Below are 22,484 nucleotides of genomic sequence, written 5' to 3'. Positions count from 1 at the left end.
AATGTCGTTGCAGTTTTGACGGTTTCATGCTTTCTGCAGCCAAAACTTCTTTGCAAATTAAGCACACTGGTTGTTCTTCATTGTTGTGAGAAGAGCATGTGAAGCCATACTGCAAATATGATTCGTCATATTTTCTTTTTTTTGTTTTGCTAGAAGTCGGATTTGAAGCACTGCAACTTGGTTGTGACGGCGTGGCAGACTTATTAGTTGGAATTTTAATTAGCCATTTATCCATTATGGTTAAATAATAATAAATAATTAAACAAAATGTAGTTGAACATTAACGTAATAATTAAAAACACCAACTGAAAATTACACAGTAAATACACACATGTCACTACGAAGACAAAGCTGAGTCCAAACTGAAGTACAAACAGAAAAATAACTACACTCGAATCTTTACCAGTGCAATGACAACAAATTACGATCAGATCAACCCCGACGCATGGCGTGTTCAAAGTGTGCAGCGCACAAAGGCACCGTATCACAAAGACGCCGAAAAAGAAGCTTTCATTTAATTTTTTTTATTATTCTTTTATAAAAATAATATGCCGATTCGCCTAGCCTAGCTTGATTATGCTTCCGTATTGTATGTGTAAGCTGTAAGGCGACGCGGCGTCTGGGTACTTATAATCACTAAGTTATCTTGCAAACACTGACGCCGGCGGCCAGACATCAATGTCGAACGTTCAGTTGAAAATCGAGGAGCGCGTTGTATTTATTATTTTAAATGCTACTTCCATATTTTCATTTATAGGCCCTACATAACAGTTTTGCATTGCCACTTTTTTCAAAAAATAGTTATAATAAAACTACAATAGTATTTTGTATGATTTTTATTTGTATTTATATTTGTACGTAGTGTGTATACTAATTTTAAAATTTTATTTATAATGATTGAAAAGTATCAGATCTTTGCGACCCCCTTTCAGTAGTCTCGCGACCCCCCTGGGGGTCGCGACCCACAGTTTAAGAAGCCCTGCCCTAGACACTCGACCGCAGCCCTGTCCGCCGCACAGCAACCCTTCGGCCTTCTTCAACACGATACGCAGCTTGTCTACAACTACTTTGGTAAATCTCGCCACTGCGTTCCAGTTCTCTTCTTTCGCTAGCATAATCTGCTCGAAGTCTTCAGGTAAGAACATATACTTCCTGCCCAACGTGAGACTTCGACACGCTCTAGTTCAAAACAGAGATACTGGAAAAAGACGTGATAAGACGTCTCTTCAGTTCCACAAACAGGGAAACTATCGCTATCAACTCCTCCATAATATCCGAATTGATACGTTTCTTTTCGTCAACAATCAGTGGTCCGCGTTGGCGTAACCTTCTCCGTTTAATTATCTCTAGGTCAATCGGGAGCAACCCAGCTATCACTTCGACGGCCTACCGGATTAAGATCCTGTAAGCAGCCGCCAACCGTGGACAGCATTTCCTACGAAAGAACTCCAACGCTCCCTTATATCTTCCGTATAGTAAATACATACATCTGGAAAAACTTCAGGACCATATAACAGCGGCAACTCCTGTCAGTAGTTTCCTCCGTTGTTGACCTAGTCCGCTACAATTTGGCCGAATCCCGACTAAATATCGCATTACCCTTTCCGACTTTGCAGAGGCTTCGAGGGCATGCCTACCGAAACTTAGAGGAGCGTCAGACCAGATTCTAGATATTTAATGGCAGGTTTCGACAGTATTTTCCTTCCGTCAATCTCGACAGTCAATGTTGGTCTTTTTGCCGTAGAAATCACCACGGTTTAGGTCTTTTCCGGCGTCATGGACAGATCAACACCCCCCCCCCATCCCCTCACCAATACAGGACCTCACTGTGAAAGGAGGACCTTATCTTCTCGGATGGCGCCAAGTATCTGCCTTTATGACCAATGCAATGTCGTCAGCATAACAGACGACTGTTCCACCGGTATAAAGGGAACCTGGAAAACTGCATCATACATGTTCCAGAGGGTCGGCCCGAGAACCGACCCCTGAGGAACTCCCCCAATCACTTTCCGTTCCAGCACTCCATCATAAAGCTCATATTGGTTTGTCTGGCATTTCTCCCACCACCATCTCATTCGGTCATCCTAAAGCATAAGACCGAATACCCCGACGGGGAGTCTTATTCTTATGAGTCTTATTCAGAGGCATAGCCTCTGAAGTTTTTCTTTCCACTACACATTGAGCTGCAGAACACTTTACACTATAGATACATACTACAACAAGAACACTACATAAATTACAACATATATCCTTACACAACTACACAACAACATCTTACACTGCTTTTCTTATATTTACACTCGGTGGTGTTGCGACATCTCACGAAACGCAACCGTAACCCAAGGTGAGAACTATCGTGTCGATGGGTGAATGGTTCTACGTAGTGAGTCTCCAACGATGTCCTCTGGGCACCAGGGCGAACCCAGTTGTATTTAGGTCTAGCTTCAGTACACATGCGCCCTGCTGGAGTGGTCCGTTTTATCGCTGGTACTCGTGGGACCAAAATTTCAGTACCAATAATAAATACTATGATGGTTGGTGGTCCATCTGAAAAAACCACCAAACCTAGTCTTGTGAAGAGACCTCGGGCAGCTTTGTCTGACGAGGATAAAAATCCTGCTGAAGAGAACCGCAAATCATTAGACTTGAATTCTAAAAATATTAGATTCGTTTTTCTCCGAAATAGTCAGGAAGGTGGTTCCTTCCAAAAGGTTTCGCCTTTCTTAATAAACAAAGCCTATAACATGTGCAAGTGGTCCCCCGAAAAACATCAGAAAATTACGTGACGGATCAATTCTGACTGAAACATTCAATATGAACAGAGTCGATCTATCATACGTCTCCGTAATATGGGCAATATAAATATAAGTGTGGAATGCTACAAAACCCTAAATACGAGTCGCGGGGTAATTTTTTGCCGAGATCTTATGGATATAGATGTCAGTGAAATAGTTGATGAGCTCTGTGCCCAAGAAGTTGTAGAAGTGAAGCGTATAATAAAAAGACAGAGCGGAATGGAAGAACTAACACCTTCTCTTATACTGACTTTCAACCTTCCAGTCCCACCGGAAAAAATAAAAATTGGTTATCTTTCAGTTCGAGTACGACTTTTCATTCCCAACCTCGACGATGTTTCAAATGCCAAGGGTATGGTCACACTACAACATCTTGCTCAAAAACAGAGGTCTGTGGTAGATGTGCTAAGGAAGGCCATAATGATAATAACTGTCAAGATGAAGAATGTGCTAATTGCAGTGGTTAGCAAACTGCTTGCTCTCGACATTGCCCAACTTTTAAGGAAGAAAAGGCAATTTTTAGAATCTCTACCGAGCAGAAACTATCCTTTCTGGCGGCACACAGAGAACATATAAAAACTATTAATTCAAGGAACCTGGTTAAACCAGACGTATCTTTTGCTATCGCCACATCAAAAGAAGTTCCTACAAATTTAAATAATCAGCCATGCGGATCCTGCAATGAGCTAAAAAAACCTGTTCAGATGTTATCTGATCAAGTTGCATATCAGCCACTATTTCAGAACTGACAAAGATGAACAAAAAGTCTTCCCTTGCAGTTAATGAATCCAACAGTGGGATCCCTATGAAAGTTCCTGTTCCCAAAGTTTTACCAGTACGGGCAGGAGTTATCACAGCTGGAGGTAAGCCATCTAGCAAGCACCCTGTTAAGGGAACCCACGTAACCACCCCTCTGGGATTTCACCTGCGGCATCCCATTCTGCTAATCCCCACCACAATCACCCCATATACTGGAGAGGATATAATTGAAGAACTACCGGACCCCAGGGCACCGGAAAAAGAAAAACCGAATCACATACAATTAATTTTTATATACTTTCCTGAATTTATTTATCTATTCTTATGAACATTATTCAGTGGAACGTTAGAGGTCCCGCATTGAAGATGTTAGAGTGTTGATGCGTTCACATGGATCATTAATAATGTGTTTTTCAAGAAACACATCTATTACCGCAAGATGCTACAAATCTCAGAGACTATTAATGTGAGAGATACGATTGTCTTGTAGATAGTAGAGAGAGTGGTGGAGTTGCTATTTTTAAGCGGAATGAGGTATCGGCTACAAGGCTAATTCTAGCTACCCACATTCCTGCTGTTGCTGTAAAAATCTCAGTCCCGTTTAAATTGAATATTTGCAATTTGTATCTCTTCCCGAAATCTGAGTTCAATGCTCTAGAAGAATCAAATCTTCTCACGCAAATTCCATGACAGGCCAATTATTATAACCAATGGTGACACCCGCCAGGCGAATAAAAGGGTACGGAGATGGACTGTTGAAAAGTTAGAACGGAACAGTTACCATAAAGTCTTCCTATCACAGTATGTCGATGGTGCAGACACCCTTGACGAACTTACATCTCTAATACTTGACAATGCTAATAGATACATCCCACAAACATCGCGAAACACAAGACATCCTTCTGTTCCTTGGTGGAATGATGATTGCCGAAACGCTATTAGCAATCTACGACAGGCACTGCGCAAATTTAACCGCACGCCTACAAATGAACACGTACATTTATACCGTAAGGCTAGAGCGGTATGTCGTCGAGTATTCTTCAACACATTCTCGGACTTATTCATGAAGGAGTACTTTACATCACCTTCTGCAGTGGCAAGTAACTTAGCAGATTCTTTCTATTCGGTGTCTCTCACCTCATCATACAGTATAGATTTTCAGAGGTACAAAATATAGACGGAAGAACTACCGTTCAACATTAGTGATTCGGTTGGTGAATTAAACGCTCCATTTTCATTCAACGAGTTATCACATGCACTTAAAAACTCACGTGACACCTCCCCTGGACCTGACAACATTCGTCTCAGTATGATCTCGTATCTTCCAAGTTCAGTGCTACAATACTTATTATTTATTTATAATGGTCTATTCTCTTCACAAGTTTTCCCTTCGGTCTGGTCAGAAGCCATAGTCATACCAGTGCTTAAGCCTGGGAAAGACAAAGAAAGCCCCTCAATCTACCGCTCTGTCTCCTTAACAAGCGTCCTATGCAAAATAATGGAGAGAATGGTCAACCGCAGGCTTATATGGTATTTAGAGAGAGATGGCCTTTTATCTCCAGAGCAGTGTGGTTTCCGACAAGGACGATCATCCACTGATCATTGAGGGTCATTGGAAACTACTATTCAGAACACTTTTCTGCTACGCCAGCACCTCGTCGCTGTCTTCTTTGATATCACGAGGGCGTTCGACACGGCCAGGCGACGAGGTATCCTAAATACCCTTAAAGAATAGGGAGTAAAGGATAACATGCTGACTTTTATCAGAGGTTTCTTAAATGACCGAACTTTCCGTGTTCGTATTGGAGATTAGCTATCGGGTAGCGTCACTTAGAGAATGGAGTCCCTCAATGAAGTGTATTAAGTGCCACCTTGTTCGCTACAACCATCAACAGTATTATTGATTGTGTGCACCCTCCTGTTTCATGTTCGTTATTTACTGATGATTTTGCCGTGTATATTATATCCCGTTCAACAGCCACAGCAGACAGAGTAATACAGAACAAAATATCTCGTCTTGAAGCTTGGTCCAAGGTGACCGGCTTCACATTTTCACCTGAGAAAACAAAATGTGTAGTCTTTTCTCGCTTGCGGGACCCATCTACTCCGCAAGTTTTTCTCAACGGAGAGCAAATTTCTATCACTCCTGATATCAAGTTTTTAGGTTTGATTTTTGACAACCGTCTTACGTGGGTCAATCACATGATAGAACTAAAAACAAAATGTTTAAAAATGTTAGAGATGCTGCGAGTTCTTAGCAACACCAAATGGGAAGCCGATAGGTCATCTAAGTTGCGATTTTATTACTCTTTAGTTCGTTCTCGCTTACATTACGGTTGTATCGCCTACTCTTCAGCGCATAAAAGCGCGCTAAAAATGTTAGATGTTGTACATCACGCTTCTCTCCGACTTACCACCAAGACTTTTATATCAAGCCATGTAACTAGCATACATGTACCGTGCGGTGAACCATCACTTTGGGATAGACGTGACCAACTTTCAGCATCTTACTTTGCCCGCCTTAAAGGGCAACCGAATCACCCGGCTTTTACCGCAGTTCTTTCTAATCCTAATTTACAAAAATATGAGGACCATCAACGATCCACTGCACCTATGGGTATACGTATCCGGCGGTTACTACAGGTTTTAACGTAGACATACCTGCTATTCTTCCCACGTATCCCTATTCGTATCTACAGTGGAGAATTAGCCTTATAAATTTTATTTTTGATCTTACCATATACAAGAAACAATCAACACCACCTATCGTCTTTAGCAAACATTTCACCATATCCTATCCAGAATAAACCCAGACGCAATAGTATACACATACGGATCAAAAGAGAATGATACTGTTGGAAGCGCATTTATTCTTAAAAGCAGAATCTATATGTTTGGTCTGCTTAATATTACAGGTATATTTACTGCTAAATTGTATGCTATTAATAACGCATTGAATATCGTTAACCGAAAATACCGGCATGTCCTTATATTTAGCGACTCTGTATTGCACTCATTCAGAAAACTTCGTCGTGAGGAAGTGGTTCTCTGCCGATTGCGGATAAGACATACGATAGCTATACACGGTTATCTAATGTCAACCGTAAACGCACCAATATGCATACAATGCAGCTGCTCCTTGACGGTGCGTCAGATCTTTGTGGATTGTGTGCATTATGCGGCCTTGCGTCGTAAATTTAAATTGCCCAGGAACATTCGTCAAATCCTGAGCAATAATACGGGAGTTTTGGACCGGGTGTTTCTATATCTTAGATATATTAATATTTTACATACGTTTTAATAGTGCTGTTCTTTTTTTTATTGTTATGTGTTTGATTTTTAATTATACTTTCGTCTGTTATCCGAGAAGGAGCCTTTTACACTCCTCTCGGAGTTTGTTAAATTTATTTCAATATTATTTTGGTTTATATATATTTATACAGTTTTTATTTATTTTTAAGTTTTTTATCTGTGATAGTAGTTATATTTATTTTAGTGATATTAGTTTTCAGGTTTTAGTTTTACGTTTTCAACCTAGGTTTAGTTATATAGTTTTCCCGTTATCCAAGTTGGGGCCCTTTACACACCCTCTTGGACTTTGTTAAATTCTTTTTAGTTTTAGTTTCATTTTACGGTTTCAAAGCAACGGCATCAAGGAACTCCCACACGGTCCGACAATGCGGTTCACGCCACATTGACTCGCCGCCAATTTTCCCCTTGACCTCTAAGTTCCAGGGTAGCCCGAGTTCTGGACCCCGAACAGTTGGGTAGTCGAATATCGTGTGTTGTTCGACTGGACCTCCCCGTAGATGTACAGCTCATCAGCTGCCAGATGAAACCGAAACAAATATTGGTTCCAATTCGCGTGGTTAGAGAGCACTTGGGCTCCGGTTACCCTTAAAAAAGAACTAGAAGCGTACCATCCCCCAACATCCTGTATAAATGTATACAAGGACCCACCCAAGTCGTGGGGTGCTATTCTTGCTGCCATGCTTCCAAGGCGAAGCTATAAAGCCTCCTCCGCACGTGAAAGATGGGAAACTGTTCGAAATTTAGAACCGGCGCATTGTGTCCCGTACAGGCCCGGCTCGAAACCGCATCCCAAATACCTCAGGCCTTCCTACCTCTTCGCAATTTCCACATAGCCGCCCGAATTTTCACCACTAAATCGATTGGGAGACTCTTTCCCAATATAGTGTTAGCCTCGATGGAGGTTGGTCTAAACACACCAGTGCGTACGATTAAGTTATAGGCGGTTATAAAACAGTTTCGCAAGAGAGGGTCTGTGCAATAGTCGGAGTCACGCCATTACATATCTTAGCTATTGAGCGTAAGGAACGCTACATTTCAAAGGTAACCTATTGACGTCAGAAGGAAAGCAGAAGATTGAAGACCGGGGCACTGGGTCTTGGCAGGTCAGGTGGGACGAATCCTCCACAGGTCGCTGCACACATGATATATTTCCTATAGTGTCTGATTGAGGTGCGATTAGATGGATTTCCCCCAATCGGTATATCAAACCGTTTCTTTCCAAGCATGGTGCCTTTCGGGTGATTTGGCTAAGTTTCGTTTGGTGAATTCGAGTCAATGTCCGGATTGTAGGACTGATGATACAGTAGACCATGTCCTCTATGTCTGTCCCAGATATGAGGACGATCGTTCACGAGCTGTTAGGGAACTTGAGAGAATACATTCCTTTCTGGATCCCCGTATCAACTGGATGATCCGCAAGGAGAGATCTATAATGGCTGGTTTTCTTCGCGTCCCAGCGGTGTGTAACTCTGCAGAGGAAGTTTAATCGAGGTATTTGATCGTAGTAGGATCCCGGGTGGCTAGGGTTCCAGCCTAGGCACTGGATTGGTTGGAGGTAGGCGATTTGGCATCGTGCGCCACGGTTATATTGGTATTGTTTGTGATTCGATTTGGGGCTCCCGCTGGCGAAGCTGGCCGCGCTGCCGGGGTATGGTGGACCGTGCGTCGAAGGGCGTGGCTTCGTTCCGCCGGTAGCGGTCCCTGATTGACTTGGTAATGCCGCGCGAGACAACATGAAGGGACCGGGTGGGAGTGCGGGGTTTGTCCCCGGCTCCTTTGCGGACCGGAATGAGGTTACGTTCCCCTTGTTAGATGATCTAATTTGGTCGATTTATTTGGGTGTAGGTCTGAACTTCTATGTTGCAAAAAACATCATTTTGATTGGTATGAGTGTATGACTTAACTTACGACTCGTTCGTTTTCTAAGACACTCACATCCACAAACCGTGTTGTCAAATTTTAACTAGGCGCGAAATCCGCGATTCTGCAGTCTCGGTCAGTTAGTTTGAGGAAATCATGTTAGGTTGGATGTGAAGATGTCCGTTTGAGGCCTACGTGAAGGCAAAATTTGATTTTTATTTTGCTGAAGCGAATGTCTGACAAGGCATTTATATCGGTGGCGTCCCGACCGAGACCTGGCTGATGACAGTGAGATGTAGCCAGTTAGAGGGTCCAAAGACAACATACGGTAAAGCCTGTCAGGGCTCGGAACGGAGGAGGTGGTGTGGCGAACGGTAACGTCACAAGGTGAGTGCCTTCCCCGTACGGGGTTGGGAATGCATAGGATTAAGGCTCTGCCCTAGGCACTCATTGAATTTTGAATAAATGCTTGAATTGTTTTCATCCTATGCGCCCAAATGGACGTAGCATAAGAGGTCATACTTTCGAAGACATCTCGGTACACCAAGTACAAAGTCCATATTCCTTTCGACCAATCCTCTTAAGATTGTGCATCACTGAGACGGCGTCCACTGCTTTTCTCATCAAACAAAAACCCCTAGGTACTAATGAACTATAACTGGCGTGCTTATACAGCCTTTATACTTAATATGGGGATTACGAATATACGATAATTTGTCTGAACCCTTTTGTCCGAAGAGAAATCTTTAAATTTTGCATGTCCGTCTAGTCCTCTGCGGTTGACAAAGCCGCCTGCGCCCGGTCTTCTAGCTGTGGTCGTGAATTGCTACAAAGTAACAGGAGACAGATATTGGCGAAAGACTGGGCCATGACCCTTTCCGGGAATGTCAGTCCAAAAAATCCGTCGAATACAAGTCTCCACAGCAAAAGACCGAGAACAGAAACCTGCCGGCTTCCCCTATTGACGGACTTTTCCACAACCAGGTGTGCATCTTTTAACAGAACCGAGCGAGTAGACAAACAATCACGTGCCCCGGCCGCACGGCTACGGGAACATTGCGGCGTTCTAACTCATACAGGACAGAACTCCAACACAAGTAAGGAAATGCTGCCTCTATGTCTACAAAAATTGCCAAAACATATTTACAGTCGGCGCTTTCACATCGGCAAGAGCATTTAAGATGCAATCCTCGGGGGCAAACCCTTTCGTGACGCCATACTGGGCTCGATTTAAAAATCAGTTCTCCTCAATGCTTTCCCAGAGCCGTTCCACAGAATTTCAACTAACTGGCCGCTTACCTGCAAAAGGCTTATGGGTCGATAACTACCGACCTCACTAGGATCCTTTCCTGATTTTAAGAGCACCCTCACCAAAGCCACTTTCCAAGAAGTTGGGAAACAGCCACAGCTAAGGCAACCCGTGAACAGCCTGCCAAGCGGCTATGTTATGGTAGGCAGCAGATGGAATGATAAATCCGGGTCAATTGGTTAATCCCCGGTGCCATTTTCAGTTTCATTCGAGAAACCACTCGCTCTATATCTACGGGATATAGACCGAGTCTGTATCCCGTAGATATACAGCCCGTACCCCAGGGAAGGCCGTAGCCCCCGCCCTAACCTCTACCTCTGCTTTACTTTCCGGAGCATCTAAAAACATAGTATCCAGGAACGCCTAGTAAGTCGCCACAGATGTTAAAGTGTGTTCACGACCACGAAAACCGCATCGAACACTGGACAGCACGTGCAACGGCTTTGGCTGGTAACATGATTTTGGAAGCTGCCAGGGGCTGCGCTGCAACTCCCACATGGATCTTGCCATAACTTGAGTCTGGCATCCTTGATAACATGAACATACTCATTACGAGCGTACCGATAGATCCATAGATGCTCACCGCTCCGTATCCACAGACGTCACCAACGATAATCCCCGTTACGGGGCGACGCTGGTATGTTCTCCTAACAGACCTAACTCTTGCGCGAATCACGCTAAGGTCAGAGGACCTTAGCCACCACTTTATCTCGGGTTTCTGTCTGCGTCTAACAGACCGCTCCTCGGAAGTGGAGGTCATGACGGTTACACGCACTCGCAGATCAGCAAACTGGCTACTATCCAAGCATCCATCTATTTGCCTTAGTCGCCGTAGGACCCTATTGCAACCAGTATTGATGGCGCGGCCAAGTTTTCAGCCAACAATTTTGCCTCCTCCCCGTGCCATTCCAATCTCTATAAACCAGCCGCAGCCAGGTCTTTTAGCTTATAGCGAGCCGTATGTGGAGCACTAAGACACCCTCCGTAAGACAGTCCAACTACTTCTACTCCTAAGAAGATATCCGTCACTAAGGTGACGTCGATGTAACTTTCTCCCAGTTCAGAAGAGAAAGAAGACGGCTGTTCTGCTTCGTTAAGCAAGTAGAGGTTCCTGGCTTTTACGAACTGTTCGAGACCAGTGCCTCTGTGGTCAGTGAGTGGTGAACCTCCGGCGAAAGACTTTGCGTTAGCGTCCAGAACAACCAGCATTCTGGTGTTCCGGAGACCGTCCAGAATCCGCCCCAACTTCTCTAGCAAGTCGTCGATACTCCATCCAAGCTGGAAGCATCCCAACACTAGTACGACATCAAGCGTACCCCTCGTGACTCACACGACGGTGAATTACTCATCAGAAAACAGGCATCCAGAAGACACCCAACGAGATCGAGCCGACTACGATCGAAAAGAGCGGCCGTTCTTCACGAGAATGTATAATATATATGTATGTATAATATAAAGGTGGAAACCGACCACCCTTTCTCCAACCGTATACGGCTCTTGGATTAAGAGGACCTCGAGATCGTACTCCTCAAGGCTTCATTGGTGGCCGCCCGGGAATGATGCAGATTTAACCACTTCAGGGGGAGAGTTCGATATGGTGACGACCGCCCTCGAAAGCTTCCCCCAATTCAGGCGTCGCCATACGCCGTATTATTCACGATCTTCGCCCGGGCTATGTCGAGCGACCTGCATTCCATGCCCCTATTCGGTGTCCGGCATCAGAGCCTTTCTCCAAGGCACAAAGAGCGTACTTTTCAGACGCGGTCTTATTAGGGCAGTCAGTTACTCAGTGCCATTCGAGAAACCACTTTGTCTATATCCACGGGATCCACAGCCCGCATGCCAGGGAATGGTATCTCACCCGCCCTGACGCCGACGTCTGCTTCACCCTTCGCAGCATCTGGAAACAGAGTATCCAGAACCGCCTGGTAAATCGCCACAATGTTAACGTATGGTCCTGACCACCAAACCCGCGGCGAACACTGGACAGCACGTGCCATGGCTTTGGCCGGTAACATGATTTTGCAACCTACCAGGGGTTGCGCTGCAACTCGCGCATGGAGTTTTGCCAACACTTCAGTTTTACTTCCTTGATGGCATGCAATGACATATATCATTATATATTTTCATTATATGAAGCTCATATATCATCCTTCTTTTTTTTACATAAGCACAGATGACCTTCACAAGGTATTGAGGAACAAGAAGAAGAGTTGAAGAACTGAGAACTCTCAGTTCCTCAGATACTGAGGAACCGAGACTCCTTAGTACACTGATGATCGCAGTGTGTTTAACGCAGTTAAACGTGTTTTCTGAAAAAGCTTAGGGAATTTTACGTGCAACATTGCGTATTTAATTTATAAGTAACCAATCAACTATACAAGTTGATTGGTTAACCCAAGAAGCTAATAATTTTAAGTAAAATATATCTTTTTATTATATATATATGGGGCATTTTTGATTAGATTTTGCTTTCCCTCTTTTGATCATAAAAATAAAAAAAATACTATGACAGTATTTGTGTTCTATCAGCTCTTAGAAGTTTAATGTAATGGTTTTTTAATGTATTATGTCTGTCTGATTGCCGGCTGAAGTAGGTTTGCTCTTTTACCCAACAGTTTTCCACGATGAGGAATTTTTATGTTAAATCAGGTATTTTCTTACGATGTTTTTAGAACTGTTTTTTTTTGGAAATGCGCGTGTTCCGAGAGAATTAAACGTAATCGTTTTATTTTTTCGACAGTTTCCTGTAAAGTCGAGGAAAAAAGGGTTCATCTTTTTACCGATCCGTGACCTTGTTATTAAAAAGTAAAAATTGCTTAAGTTTTACCCTCCAGCAGTTATGATCATAAATGTGTACTTTTACCTTTTCTTTTTACCTGGAAGAGTAAATAACGCACTTTCCTACGATCGCTTTCGGTTCTTGGGTCATAAATGTTTTAGTGAAAAAATATGATATTTTGGGACGGAAAACGGTTTCGAAGATAACTAGACGTGTCCGATAAAAAAGGTTTTCTTTGAATTTTTCGCTCAGTCTTCTACTTGCCAAAAAATATTGCCTACAGAGACGACTTTCCCTCGCGTAGTTGTACTTCGACTTTGGAATTCTCCCATATGTTTCTAGTACGGGGGAAGAAACCTAATTATTTTTTCGCTCCTAGACGGCCTCCTTAAGATTTAGAATTCGTACCATATGTCGTTTTATATTATATTGATTTTTTTTTGACACGCGGTATGATTTGCAATATTATTCTCTACAAGACTAGCTTTTACCCGCGGCTTCGCTCGCAGTGAATCTTTAAACGAAATACGCGAGCAACTGTCATGTCGATCAGTGGCTTCTTGCCCGGGCATTAGCCCTTTAGTTACATCCTGCCACGAAGGATTACAGGTAAAAGTTACAAAGAGGTCAGGCCTGCCGTAAGTTCGTACATAAGCGAAAGCGTCTTGAGTGTATTCATGCAGATAACGGGGACTGTTCAGAAAATTAGAAGGCAGAATAACAACCTTGCCTATGTCGTTAGGTCTAATATTACCATCTGCGCTAATCGCATCTTGTAGATGAATGTAATTTTCAGTTCGTAAATTCGCCTGGTTTATAGAAATGTAACGAAGGCGTTCGATCTCTACTTTAATATACATATCTACCAAGAATTGATGAAAGAGTTGCCTTGACCGCGAAAGGAGATTGAAGTCGAGCTCTCCAAGCATCATGTGATACCCATAATAATCCATGCAGGAAACATTTTTATTGGGAACTAGCTGTCTTGTTGTTGGATTAATGACTGGAATATTGAAATGATATCCTGGCTCACCTTTACTGAAAATTAACGGGTACTGCAAAGCATCATAAAATTTATGAGTATCGGCTACGCGTTTCAGCGTATTATCATGTGCCCGTAACACTATGTCTGGTGGAGAGTAGGGGTCACCAGTAACCAAAACAGCAACTTCATTGATCATCGGCGCATTATACGCCTCTCATGTTCGCCACGTGGAGTCCGATCAGCATGAATGACCACTATGTAATTATCTAGAGGCCAGTTTTCTATTGCACTTTTAAAGGTATTTACCAACGAATTGTGGCTGTATAACATTCATTGAATTTTCAATACTGTATCTCTTTCGACTCCTTCAATATACTGACAACGACGGTTTACTTCATTTTCTTCATCACCCATAAGATACACTTGCAAAAATGAATGCTGTTCATTATCTGCTCGAAAAAGTGATCCAATTTGATGATATATCTGTCCTTGTACAGTAAAAGTTGGTGAAAATCCGGGCATTCTTATCACTTTATCTACTCCAAAGGCTGTCATTCGGAAGCAAGAGTTATACTTTCTGATTTTACTTAAAAATTGCTTCGACTCATCTGTAACACTTAAGTATAGAGTTTTCAAAGGCTCCTCTGGTTCACCAAGTAAAGGAAGCGAAACTTTACCACTGGAACAGCACATTCCAGCAGTTTCATCTTTCCATTTCAAAGCATCGCAATGCTGGCATTTTCTATTCATTGAGCCAATACCAATTAAAGAATGCTTATGGTATTCAAGTGAAGGATCATATTGAAATCCAGAATTATTAAATACAGACCAATTGTTAAGCATGAAATTTCGACGGCGCGCGATTTGCATTTCTGCATGAACGATTCTTCTTGCCTGCGATTGTTCTGGAGTTTCTCTCGCTCTTATAGCTGCCTGGTGTTCAGCTTGTCTTTCTAAACGAATCTGTGTTTGAATTGCCATTTCTGCTGCTCTTAAGGTAGCTTGGCGTTCAGCTTGCTCATCTAACCTTTCTTGTCTCTGAGAAGTTGTTTCACCAGCCCTCAAAACACATTGTCGCCTCGCTTGTTGTTGACGTCTTAGTTCTGCATGAGCGGATGATTCATGAGTTCGAGCAACTTTTGCCGCCCGGGCCCTTTATGAATCCCTGGACAGGGTAGATTTGCGCTTCCGAGGCATTTTAGAAAAAAACAGAGTAAAAACTGAAAATAGCGTTAGAAGTAAAACAATAAGCCTTACCTCAAAAACTGGAAAAGTTTTAGTATTGCTTAGAAGTGACAGAAGAATAACAATAAATATAGGATTCGAAACAGCAGAAGCACTATACTCAATTGAATAGTGACTTGACCGTCGGTATTACAGTGTTGGATTGGCACTTTATTTCATTTACTTACTGGAAAGCCAGATGGTGTTGAATTTGGTCAAATTTTTTGTCGAACGATCATACCTACCAATATAAATTTTTTTATCCTCCCGAAAAAATATTGTGTTTTTTTTACTAAAAAGTGTCCTATGTCCTTCGCAATATCTTTGAGAATATGTGTACGAAGTTTCATGATGATCGGTTGAGTAGTTTCTGCGTGAAAGCGTAACAAACAAACTCACATTCACATTTATAATACAGAGTGATTCAAAGAAACGGAAAATTTTAAAAATTAAATAACGTTAATGAAAAATTTTTTTTAGAAAATGAATTCTATTTCATGTAATTGTACAAATGTTGCCATTTTAGGATACATACATTTTAGTTTATTTTTTAAAGATGACATCTTGCAGGTGACCTCCTCTTCTACGTAAACACTCACGGTCTCTTCGTTAAATTGTTCATGGTTTGACGTAACATCTCAACTGTAATTTCCGCAATTGCTTCTCGGTTCAGTTCTTCCGTTGTAGCACGCAAGCTGAGAGATCAGGCGATCTGGGAGGCCATCTAATGTCACCATTTCGTGAAATGACACTTGTCCAAACAATCGGCGTACAGTTGCCATCGATATTCGTGCAGTATGTGACGTTGCTCCGTCTTGTTGAAACCAGGCTGTGTTAAGAATTGGTGGAAATCTCTTTTGTTGTTCCACAACAAAGGTTTCAAGCACGGCTACGTAACGAGCGGACGTCAATGTAATCGCAAGACCGTTGTCATCCTCAAAAAAATAAGGGCCTATAACACCGTAAGAAGACAAAGCACACCACACGGTCACTTTCTGGCTATGCAACGGACGCTGGTGTAGCTGCGTAGGATTTTCTTGTGCCCAGTATCTGAAATTTTGCTTGTTAACAAATCCACTGAGGTGGAAATGCGCTTCATCTGACATCCACAGTTCGTGAACAAACTCTTCGTTATCATTAATCTTCTGAAGCATTACATTACAGAATTGTGCTCGCACAACTGCATCGTTCGGTTTCAATTCCTGGACGATCTGCAACTTGTATGGATGGAATTGCAAGTCCTTCACTAACATTCTTCGAACACTTGAACTATGCGATTGTAAAGATGCTGAGAGACGACGGATTGACCGATGTGGACTTCGTGTGACAGCATCTTGTAAAGCTTGAACATTCTGTGGTGTACGGACGGTTCGCCCACGGCCTGGAGGTTTCTTTTTCATTACCGAACCGGTTTCCTCAAAATTAGATATCCATGTTTTAATTGCACGTGCTGATGGAACATGGTCGTGCCGTCCCAGATTAAAATGACGGCGAAATTCTCTACGCGGTCCCTCCACACTGTCATTGTTTTTGTAAAACGCTTTGATAGCAAATGCACGTTGCGCACCACTCCAAGGATCCATGACAACTAAATGGCAGGTTAGGTTAGAGTGGCTGGCGCCACTTATCAAGTGGTACCAATCGCCCACGGCTACCAACACAACTTTCAAAATTTCCCGTTTCTTTGAATCACCTGTATTATAGTTTTAATATTCGAGTTTTAACAAATAATTCATCAGGTATCCGACCTGATTTTTTGATTGATTTTTATTTACATCTATATTTACTTTTTTTATTACTTATTGCTTTTGTTTATTATCCGTGTTTAAATATTTTTCCACGGAAGTCTACTTCATCAGTATATTGTCTTATAAAATTTAATTGATATTTGTATTAATAAATTAAATACATCTAAATTAAATCATCAGTTTAAATTGCGGTTTTAATGGTTTTTATATAAAACGAATGTTTTGATAAAGCAGAGATCTTTGCAAAAGTAGTAAATGCAGATAATAAACAAAGCAGAAAGCAGAGAAAAAACATTTTAATAAGCAATTATATTATGTTGCTAAGATACAATTGCTAAAGTACTTATATATATTCAAAATTAACAAATAAAAATAATCAAAGATTTCTTGCTGCAAAAAAATATATTCTATAAAACAACCTACACTTAACTACATTTAAATACAAGAAAAACTTAACAAATTTTCTTAAAACATACAATAATTACATATTAGATACCTATACAGTAAAATTAACATCTAGACATACAGACAAACAAAATGGATGCAAAAGCAATGGAATAAACAGGCAAAAAGAGATACTAGAACTAAACAATAAAATGAACAAAAAAATAAATAAAATTAACAAACTGAATCAATAATAATATTAACATTTATACATGAATATTAGTATGCAATGATTGACAGTTTCATAAATTTCTGGGTTAAAAGAAGATGATGGACCATAAATTTGTGAATTTTTTTTGAAGGCGAAAAACGCTTTCGCGTTATTATCGCCCGGATCAAAATAAAACTACATTAAAATTAATGTATAAAAGAAAAACAACTTCAATGAATGTAAAATATGACTACAAAACTAACGATTAATATCAAGTAAAATAGAAAAAAACTAAAAGATTAAAATTAAAATATTAAAAAAGAGGAAAAAACAATTAAAACTTAAAGCTAATATCACACGTATCACTAAAAACGTACAACTAAAAATCACAAAAACTTATTACAACTAATATCACAGTCCGAATCTTAACAGTAAAATAAATTTATTAACAAAAAAATAAAAATGAGAAAAAGATAAAGTTAACAAAATCCGTAAGGGGTGTAAAGGGACCCTTCACGGATAACAAAGTAAGTTTATAATTAAAATAAGATAATAATAAAAAAAACATTCGCTCATGAACAATGATTACGAGTACCAGAACTAGGTAGATATTATATTTCCTGAATCATATTTATATTCCATAGGAAAAACAGTACTTGATCTAACACTTTGCTGTAATTGCCCAGGATACTGCAAATGTTATTGGGTAGCTTAAATTTGCGACGTAAGGCCGTATAACGTACGCAATCCTCAAGAATGTGGCGCACAGTTAAGCGGCAGCCGCATCTTACGCATAGTGGTGCATTTTCCGTTGACATCGGGTAGCGGCGAGTGGCTGTCGTATGTCCTATCCGCAATCGACAGAAGACCACTTCCCCACGACAAGTTTTTTGTATGAGGAGTCCCACGGTAACACAGAATCTTTAATGTGCCGGAGTTTATTATCGACGGTAGCCGTCCAGTTACCTTGCCACTTTGCTCCTAGAGATTGTTTCATATAACTAATAAAGTCAGAAGTAGCAACACGAGTGGTGAAAGGAGGTTGATTACATGCGTCTTTGGCTGCGGAATCAGCACGTTCTTTACCCGGAATCCCTACGTGGCTCCCTAGCCACGTAGGGAGTAAGTTTCTGCTGGGTCCCTACCCAGCAGAAACTTACTTGTGTTGCGATTATTCAACTCGGCGGTTGCATTGTAGATTTCAATGACGATAGGATATCTGGAATAAAGGTTTTCTAAGGCCTGGAGAGCACTACACGAGTGACTGCAAATAAGAATTCAGTACTTAGGGTTAATGACATTTAGAGCCTTATTTATAGCGTATAGTTCAGCAGTAAACACACTCGTAATATCGGGAAGACCAAACATATAAATTCTATCACTGACAACCAACGGTATCGTTCTGTTTCGATCCATCAGTGTATACCACCGCGTCTGGGTCCATCTTGGAGAGAACACACTGAAAAATTTGCTGAAAGACAGTAGGTGGTGTTGATTGTTTATTGTATATCGTAAGGTCAAACGTAAAAAACCAAAGGTTTATTCCCCACGGAATAAATGAGCACGAATACGTTGGAAAGAATGAAAGTGTTCAACATTTATGTGCAGTAGACGTAGGGTACGAACACCTGCAGATGCAGTACAACGCGGATGGTCCCCATACCTTCCTAAATTAAGATTCCTAAGGGCCGAGTCAAAAGCCGGGTGGTTTGGCTGTCCTTTGAGACGAGCAAAGTAAGATGCTAAAAGCTGGTCCCGTCTATCCCAAAGTAATGGCTCACCACGTCAACAAGTAAGCTTGCTACAGGGCTTCATCTAAAAATTTGTAAAATGAATCTATTATAAAGTCAAGAGAATATTACAAATGATGTACATTCGCATCACATGGATGTAAATTTTTTTTGTGTTTGAACGATTTCTTCCAGAAATTTATTAAGATGTATTTAACAATAAGATAACTCTTAATAAATTTCAACTGATTTTTTTTTTTTTTGGAAATTCAAATTATCTTTTTATTATATCTATATCTCTATATTTATATCTTTTATATATATATTAATTTTATTTTTAAAATCAGCAATAAAATATGAGATTAAAGATAGATAATATAGTTTTATGAAAAAATAATCGCAGGATACGTCTTGTTCTCTTCATAAGTGAATCTTGCTTAATTAAAAATTCTATGAAAATCCAAAATCATAGGCCCCAATGCATACAGAAATTCATTCAATGGTAAAACAAAATAACCCTGGACCCATTCTAATTGTATAATGTACACATTAAACATAATCGAGTGGATAATAGTAATTTCAAGAAACTAAGAACAGTTGTAAAAAATAAAAACAATTCATTATAAGTAATTAATTTTATTAGATTCTGGGTAAAACGATAAGGTACATCCTTTTATATTCAAGTGATTCTGCTACAAATGATACAGCATCCTGCAAAATTAAGGCTGAGAAACAAAGTCAAATCCCAAAAGACTATTAGAATAAGCTGATTCTCATAGTTAAATGAAGTTAAAGAACACACTTTACTTATTAGTGGCTAATAATTATACTGGTTGATGTCACATAAAATTAATTTAAAAACAAATCAATTACTGCCATAAATGTTCTAACTATAATCTGGATTAAAAGCACTTAATAACTATAAATATAATCATCCTCAATAAAGTGCCCGGACAAAGCCCAAAATTTTTAAAACAGTCAATTTCCAACAATGATACATGATGTACTATTACGTACATTGAGATATAACCAACTATGTATCTCATGCTGCAGAAAATAGTAAAAAAAATTAACAAAAACATATTTTCAACACCGATATTACTAACAAATGAAATATACAAATCCAGGTTAGTTTAACATTTATTAGATCTGAAGAGAAATAATGTATACTGGATTACCTCATGACAATGTTTGCTGACCACTTGAAATGTCTGAGCAGCTTCCTAGAAACTGAAGTGTGTAGCACAGATAAAATGCCAGATGTATTTAATAAACAAATGAATTAGTAATTAGACCTAGTTCATGTAGACAGTAGAATTTAAACAATCCTGGATGTATTTCACTGCAGGTTTTTGGCATTTATTTGTTATTAATTTATCAAAATTGCATTATACATAAAAAATGTAATATTATATTACTTCACATTTAATGGATATCATTATTTCCAATTATTAAGTACGATTTAAAATATAAACCTAAAAAATAAATCTAACTGCAGCAGGTATTTACTAAATAATACTAAATGTATTCAGATGCAGTGTTAACATAACAGTTGCTATTCCTTAAAATCAAATGAAATAACTATCAGATCTAAAAATATAATTATTATAATGAGAAATACTAAATTTAATTATGTTGTCTAATATAAAAAAATTAAAAATATAAATACATTTGAACTGGCATTAATGTAAGTCCAACGATTGAGTGCAAATCCAATGATAAGTTAGTTATGTAATTATATCTGTACACAAATTAAAGGTAGTAATCAAGAAAGGTTATTGTAACAACAAAAAAGTCAATAAAAAATGTATATTTAAGTAAAAAATATATTTGGTTAATTCATACTACAGAAATGTTTATCGACTGAATAAACTTTAAATTTGAGGTTAAAACTTAAAATAACAATTAACTCGCTAAAATGTTCAATAAATGCAAGAAAATAAAAAGTAATAGTATAAAAACCAACGAACACTAGTAAACTGAAGCCATTTTAATTCAATTCAACACTGGGTATAAAAAAGAAATCCGATTCTTGTTACAAACAACCTCTATTAAACCAAAACATTTTTAAACACAAATACTATTATCGCAAATGTAAACAAACTTTCAAAACTTCATTCGACGATAAATTCTGCTTTAAGTAGCAGACCTAACCAAACTTCGTGTAAATACTATAACGCTAAACATTTTCTAACCTATATTTACAATTTCATTAAATTATAAAAAAAAACTACTTACCTAAGGTAAATAACTTTAATACAAGTCGAGCCAAGATTTGTAGAGGTTTCTCGTTTTCATAACTGAGCGGTTGAAATCATAAATCTAACGGAGCAATATTTTCAATGGAGCTATGAGAGTTTCTACACAAGCCCATAACTTCTCACTTCAGACAGTCATATAATATCTCCGAAAAATAATAGTTTCAGACAAAATAGCATTAACGTTGGTGACAATCTAGTATTTCAATAGAACTGGGAAAACAAAAGCAACAGACGTCAAAATGAAATGTTTGTCAATACTCAAAACCACGCCCAGCGACGAACAGAAAACAAAACCCACGAAATATACATATACACACACACACACACATATATATATATTTTAATTCTAATCACAAAAATAATACTACGTTGGCGTAATTCTAAGCTGAAGATATAATGAATGAGAAATCTTGCTCTAATTTTTCTCTAATGGAGTTTGCAAATCGATCTTGGAATCGATAGGTAAAACAGTATATTAAACATTATGCAAATGTAATTTTTTTTTGAAGTCCGCATTAAACTGAAAAATTATGTTATTCGTAAGAGTTCATACGTCACTGTTTAATAAATTTTTAGTAAAAAATTACTTTAGTCATGTCTGATACGATAACATATACAAACAGGTTTTTCACTTTTGATGAAATACAAATGATACACTATAACGAATCAACGCGCGAGATTATTTACCGATATAACCGTAGATAGCAACCAGACCCGTCCAACGAAATGACGTCTGAAACGTGGAGTCCGTGTGTACCGTAGTCGGATCTCACTTTTGGACGAATCCATTGTTCTCAGTCATGGAGAAATAGTAGAGGGGATGTTCAGTTAAAGAGGGGAGTATAGACTCCAGAGACGTCGAAACGCATGCGCCAAATACTATTGACGGATATAGTAGCTTTTCTTGAAAAACGCAACAAGTATAAAGAAATATTGTTATGTCCAAGTCTAATGAAATATCTACTCACACAAAATATAAAGAAGTTTTTATCAGTTTAATAAAAATCGTAATACTTAACAATAGATCTAACATACCAAAACCTAAAACCAATTCTCATAAAAGCAAAAGCCTTAAGTAAATTTTACGCGAAAAACATAATTGTTATCTCGAATTATATATTTTT

At 39.5% G+C, this 22,484-nt stretch overlaps 1 protein-coding gene across 1 annotated transcript in view; it reads right to left on the bottom strand.

The window, feature by feature from the left end:
* The window catches only part of LOC142323154 (uncharacterized), a 178,121-nt gene extending 156,007 nt beyond the window's left edge, over positions 1 to 22,114 (bottom strand). The window contains exon 1 of the mRNA XM_075362429.1: positions 21,338 to 22,114. The gene's annotated coding sequence lies outside the window, so the exon portion shown is untranslated. The remainder of the gene's footprint in view (positions 1 to 21,337) is intronic.
* Between the last annotated feature and the right edge of the window lie 370 nt (positions 22,115 to 22,484).

Source organism: Lycorma delicatula, chromosome 4 (assembly GCF_047948215.1).
Source record: "Lycorma delicatula isolate Av1 chromosome 4, ASM4794821v1, whole genome shotgun sequence".
Taxonomy (NCBI): domain Eukaryota; kingdom Metazoa; phylum Arthropoda; class Insecta; order Hemiptera; family Fulgoridae; genus Lycorma; species Lycorma delicatula.
This window is presented reverse-complemented; position numbering and strand designations above follow the sequence as displayed.